Source organism: Schistocerca nitens, chromosome 1, assembly GCF_023898315.1.
Source record: "Schistocerca nitens isolate TAMUIC-IGC-003100 chromosome 1, iqSchNite1.1, whole genome shotgun sequence".
Taxonomy (NCBI): Eukaryota; Metazoa; Arthropoda; class Insecta; order Orthoptera; family Acrididae; genus Schistocerca; species Schistocerca nitens.
Window position 1 is genome coordinate 584,464,918 of NC_064614.1, and position 7,016 is coordinate 584,471,933.

The window sequence follows — 7,016 nt, forward strand, 5'->3', positions numbered from 1 at the left end:
CAGAGTCGTGTCTAGACGTATCAGGGGTCCCATATCACTCCAACTGAACACACTCCACACCATACAGACCCTCCATCAGCTTGAACAGTCCCCTGCTGGCATGCAGGGTCCATGGATTCATGAGGTTTTCTTCCATACCCGTACACGTCCATCCGCTCGATACAATTTGAAACGAGACTCGTCCGACCAATCATCAACAGTCCATTGTCGGTGTTGACGGGCCCAGGAGAGGCGTAAAGCTTTGTGTCGTGCAGTCATCAAGGGTACACGAGTGGGCTTTCGGCTCCGAAAGCCCATATCGAAGATATTTCGTTGAATGGTTAGCACGCTGACACTTGCTGATAGCCCAGCAGTTTGCGGAAAGATTGCACTTCTGTCACGTTGAACTATTCTCTTCAGTCGTCGTTGGTCCCTTTCTTGCAGGATCTTTTTCCGGCCGCAGCGATGTCGGAGATTCGATGTTTTACCGGATTCCTGATATTCACGGTATACTCGTGAAGTGATCGTATGGGAAAATCCCCACTTCATCACTACCTCGGAGATGATGTGTTCCATCGCTCTTGCGCCGACTATAACACCACGTTCAAACTCATATAAATCTAGATAACTGCCATCGTAGCAGCAGTAACCGATCTAACATCTGCGCCAGCCACTTGTCTTATATAGTCGTTGCCGAGCGCAGCTCCGTATTCTGCGTTTACATATCTCTGTATCTGAATACGCTTGCCTATACCAGTTTCTTTGGAGGTTCAGTATATAAACATCTCTGGTTCCCATTCCCATTGTACACTTTAAGACAAAAACGACGCACCACGAAGGAGTTATGCACATTGGTCACAAACTATGGCACAGGTATCGACTGAAAAATTTTGGCAGCCGATGGATTAATGTGTGACGCTGCAGTGTAATTCATCGCGCAGCTGGCAAGAGTAGTAAGCAGGGGACATGTCGATATCAGCTCATAAAGTCTTGCTAATTTCATTCATGTACTCATTTGGACAATAACTATGCCTCGCAGACAGGCGCGTGAACAATATACGCAGATGTCAGTATTTGAGAGAGGACATGTAGTTGGGCTCAAAGAAGCTGCTTAGAGTAACTCGCTCGACTTTTGAATATGAGCAATGCCACTATTCGACATTGTTGGCAGGAATGGGTGAACAATGGAAGGTCATGGCGTCCAGAAGGAAGGAATCGACCTAGAGAGACGACAGAACGCAAAGACCAAGCAACCGTCAGATAGGCACTCAGAACTCCGGATTCTTCGTCATCATCGATCCGACATGCAACTGGTGCTTCAGTGACCACAACGACCATTAATAGGCAGCTCACAGAATGTGGACAGAGCTCAAGGCGCCCTTGCCCCGACTACAATTGATCTCTGTACACAAACAAGCCCTTTTGCAGGGAATTCAGCCTGGAATCTCAATGACTAGAGTAGAGGTGTCGTCAGTGGTGACTCCCATTTCGAACTGACCCCCGATGGTCAGCGAAGGCGTGTCTAGAGACGCCCTGTACAGAGGTGGGTTACCATCCTCACTGCCGCCCGCAACATGGCGCAACGACCAGGAATGATCTGGTCCGCCATTTCATTTCTTAGCGGGACTCTTTGATTGTCATCCGCCGCACCCTTACAGCACAGCGGTACGTCGACGATATTCCACGCGCCATTTTGTCGACTTCAAGCCATTCTAGACGTACATTTCAGCAAAATAATACCCTCCCGCACACGGCGAGGGTTTCTACTGCTTGCCTTCGTGCTCTCCAATTGCTACCTTGGACAGTAAGATCACCGGATTTCTTCCCCCCCACCTCCCCTCCCACCAACACCACCAATATGAAAACCTCTGGAGCATTGTCAAATGGTTCAAATGGCTCTGAGGACTATGTGACTTAACTTCTGAGGTCATTAGTCGCCTAGAACTTAGAACTAATTAAACCTAACTAACCTAAGGACATCACACACATCCATGCCCGAGGCAGGATTCGAACCTGCGGCCGGAGCGGTCGTTCGGCTCCAGACTGTAGCGCCTAGAACCGCACGGCCACTCCGGCCGGCGGAGCATTGTCGATAGGGCTTCCAACAAGTTCGGGATTTTGACGATGTAACGTGCCAAAAGACAGAATTTTTCACGGTATCCCTCAGGAGGACATCCAACAACTCATTCAATGACGTAGGACGTTGTGACCGAGCGGTTCTAGGCGCTTCAATCTGGAACCGTGCGACCGCTACGGTCGCAGGTTCGAATCCTGCCTCGGGCATTGATGTGTGTGATGTCCTTAGGCTAGTTAGGTTCAAGTAGTTCTAAGTTCTAGGGGACTGATGACCTCAGATGTTAAGTCCCATAGTGCTCAAACCCATTTGGCCCAATCAATGACACTCTGAATAATTGCTTGCATAATGGCCTGAGGTAAACCAACGTTTTTGACCTGCTCAATTTATGAATCTCTTTCTCTTCAATAAATTATTCAATTTTTCTGAAATTGTAATCATTTGTTTGTTTGTACATTTACATCACATCTACCGATTTTCGCCTCATTCGGATAATTCCTTCGAGACGTGTACTTACAAAAGGCGCGGTAGAAAGAATACATAGTATATGTCTCCAAAAAGAGACCGAGTTTACGCGCTATAGACTATAGCATGTTTCACCGAAAGTGAACACTGTTCATGTTGTTCCCGATGTTGTTCCCGATATGAAAGCAAGATTTTTGACTTGCCATCGTACTCGAGGGGCGGTCTATTTTGCTCCGCGGACAACATTAGTAACTTTTTCATACAACTATCATCTTTTTAGTCTAACGATAAAATTTTTTTGAGGACAATCGAAAGCAATTGAAGAATCTATAATTATACTATACATGTCAGTTTCTTAGGACAACATGGTGAAACCTGCATCTTACTTATTAATTGTTTTACTTAGCCCGATCAGATTAGCGTCTTCAGGACCTCTCATGCACAGGAGGCGGAATTACGCACACGTATCAAACTATTACAAAACATTTTTTTTTTTTTACCAAGCGCTTCAATTTCTATGGTTACTTGTGATTTCGTTATACATATATCTGAGGTACTAATATGACGATGACCATAATTTCCAACACACATAATGCTAGTGACAAAAATGTGATAAATTAGTTACCACTTTTGAAATCGTGATTAACTTGAGTAGGGGAACTAACGAAAGAGAACAAGAAGAAAATGGCAATGATGGTAACAGTTAAGGAATAGAAAAACTTTTTCAGTAGAACGCTACGTAGCTACGAGGGGAAGGGGTAATGTATTGTGGGGCGGGGGGGGGGGGAGGGTTTCTAGTGTGTGCTGCAAAACAGGTATGCTGAGGCTAATAAGGATGCTGATTGTAATTAGTAATTTGTTTCTTCAGTAGTTAGTTATTATCCCCTTGCTCAGTCCCCAACCTGAAGCAGCACGGTGTCATTAGAATTTGCTTTCTTAGTAGAAGTGGTGTAAGTTTTAGACTAAAAAGTATAATTTTTTGTAAGACGTTACTACACAGCCTGACAAAGAAAAGTAAAGCACCCAGAATGCCTGGTCGTATGTAAATACAATTCCATACACATACTCACCATCGGTGGATAAGTCAATGATTACATTCATTGTCTATGGTGAGCTTCTGGGTGTTTTTCCGAGTTATTGTTTGCATTTTCTGCACCATATTTCGAAGACCGATCCAGCCGTCTTGTTCAGGTGCTGCGAGTTTTGCTGTTACCTGTAATCGCTGCCTGGACTCCAACGAGACTGTCAACTATTCCTGCTGTAGATACGCTGTTTATAGCCGAATTTGATTCCCGATGCTCCCTACTCCCTTTGATGCTCATTTGATCTTCAGGGCTCGCACTGATATTCCTTGAAACGCATGTTCTGTCAGCGTTTCGATGCTCTGGTGAATGTGATGCCCGGCGACACTTTAAAAAACTGAATGCCGGATCCCAAGCATTATTTGTATTGAAACTTCCATCCTAGTTTACTAGGTTTTCTGACATTTTTATTCCGATAGACTCCTTAATTATGCTTTCTCAGAAACGTGCCGCTTGCACCACGATACTGATCTCATTGTACGAGGTGCATTCAAGTTCTAAGGCCTCCGATTTTTTTTCTAATTAACTACTCACCCGAAATCGATGAAACTGGCGTTACTTCTCGACGTAATCGCCCTGCAGACGTACACATTTTTCACAACGCTGACGCCATGATTGCATGGCAGCGGCGAAGGCTTCTTTAGGAGTCTGTTTTGACCACTGGAAAATCGCTGAGGCAATAGCAGCATGGTTGGTGAATGTGCGGCCACAGAGAGTGTCTTTCATTGTTGGAAAAAGCCAAAAGTCACTAGGAGCCAGGTCAGGTGAGTAGGGAGCATGAGGAATCACTTCAAAGTTGTTATCACGAAGAAACTGTTGCGTAACATTAGCTCGATGTGCAGGTGCGTTGTCTTGGTGAAACAGCACACGCGCAGCCCTTCCTGGACGTTTTTGTTGCAGTGCAGGAAGGAATTTGTTCTTCAAAACATTTTCGTAGGATGCACCTGTTACCGTAGTGCCCTTTGGAACGCAATGGGTTAGGATTACGCCCTCGCTGTCCCAGAACATGGACACCATCATTTTTTCAGCACTGGCGGTTACCCGAAATTTTTTTGGTGGCGGTGAATCTGTGTGCTTCCATTGAGCTGACTGGCGCCTTGTTTCTGGATTGAAAAATGGCATCCACGTCTCATCCATTGTCACAACCGACGAAAAGAAAGTCCCATTCATGCTGTCGTTGTGCGTCAACATTGCTTGGCAACATGCCACACGGGCAGCCATGTGGTCGTCCGTCAGCGCTCGTGGCATCCACCTGGATGACACTTTTCGCATTTTCAGGTCGTCATTCAGGATTGTGTGCACAGAACCCACAGAAATGCCAACTCTGGAGGCGATCTGTTCAACAATCATTCGGCGCTCCCCCAAAACAATTCTCTCCACTTTCTCGATCATGTCATCAGACCGGCTTGTGCGAGCCCGAGGTTGTTTCGGTTTGTTGTCACACGATGTTCTGCCTTCATTAAACTGTCGCACCCACGAACGCACTTTCGACACATCCATAACTCCATCACCACATGTCTCCTTCAACTGTCGATGAATTTCAATTGGTTTCACACCACGCAAATTCAGAAAACGAATGATTGCACGCTGTTCAAGTAAGGAAAACGTCGCCATTTTAAGTATTTAAAACAGTTCTCATTCTCGCCGCTGGCGGTAAAATTCCATCTGCCGTACGGTGCTGCCATCTCTGGGACGTATTGACAATGAATGCGGCCTTAGAACTTGAATGCACCTGGTATTTCATTTCACGATTATGTTCGAAGCAGTGTTAGGCAGCAGCTGATTTCTTTGGTTGTTTTAGTCGGGTATGACGCTGATATTCCTTACAACTTTCCTACAACGTTCTGATAGTCTGCCCGAGCAAGGCACGCCACAATCTCTCATGCCACACCTCGCCGGAAATCACTTCGAACAGAGTAGGAAAACACTGAGAGAATTTGCGTTTTGCGGAGTATCAATGAGAGCTCTGATGAACAGAAAAGCATGAAATAACGAAGGGAATGTCGGGAACCAAACTTTACTATAAATAGCTGCTCGAGACCAACAATAGCACACATACTGGTTGGAGTCCAAGCCGCGAGCACACATAACAGCAAAACTCGCAGTACCTGAAGAAGACGGCTGGGTTGGTTGTCGAAATATCGTGCACAAAATGGAAAAAACAATTCGGCAGAAACCCGGAAGCTCACCTTTAAAAAATCACGGCGAGAAACCTTTAGGGGTTATTAGAGTCTCAGTTCTTTCTGACAAGTAGATGGGCTATCAGAGTGCATTAGCGCTGTTCGTGTTTGGTGTTGTTACAAGGCCTAGTAAGGGGTATAAGGAGAGTGAACAGCGTCAGGTGTGGTGTGATCACTCTAAAGGGCAAGGAGATGCAGCTTAGTCGTGTATCACAGCATTACAGCGCCTGACAGTTTCAAAAAGCCTCATTGTGAATCTCCGTTTGGCCGACTGGTTGAATCGTGCAATGTCCAGATTTGTGGGGCATTAACTGACAGAGGGCCGATGTTAGGTTGCACGAGAACGTGAGGGCTAGCATATTCGTCGTCGAGATTCCGGTCGTCCATGTCTACAATCACCACAAGGGGTATCGCCATATTGTGCACCAAGCATGTCGTAATCCTGGAACACGTAATGGACGCCCTTTAACATTTTGTGTCATCCCGTACTATTGGTTGGAGAGTATCAGTAGCCGGACTATGTCATTACTGTCCCATGCGTAAGCCGACGTTAATATCACAACACTATCGGCTGAACTTGTCATCGTGCCATGGCTGGGAAACATGGACTAGTGATAAATGGTGTCGCATTGTGTTCAGCGATAAACTGTGGTTCCGAACTTCGTCGGATGACCAATGTCGGCGAGAATGGGGGCGACCGGGACAGAGGTTTCATTCTTCCGCCGGCCGTTGTGGCCGAGCGGTTCTAGGCGCTTCAGTCTGGAGCCTCGGTCATGAATGTGTGTGATGTCCTTAGGTTTGTTAGGTTTAAGTAGTTCTAAGTTCTAGGTTTAACATCTGATGACCTCAGATGTTAAGTCCCATAGTGCTCAGAGCCACCTGAACGATTTGAATTTCATTCTTCCAGTGTTTTGGAGAGGCACAGCGGTGTTATTCCCGGCGTCGTGGTGTGGGGAACCATCGGGTAGGACTTCAGATCACAGGCTGGTAGTTATTGAGGGATCTCTGACGCTACAACATTACGTCACGGACATCCTGTGTCCTCACGCGTTACCTCTCACGCGTCAGTATAGTAGTGCTGTTTTTTCGATAGAACAGTGCTCGTCTACACGTAACACGTGTCTCTGCGAACTGTCTGCGTGATGTTGAGGTACTCAAGTGACCAGCGTGATCGCAGATGTGTCCCCGATCGAACATGTGTGGGATAAGTTCTGCATCAACTCCGTTCCAGTGTCA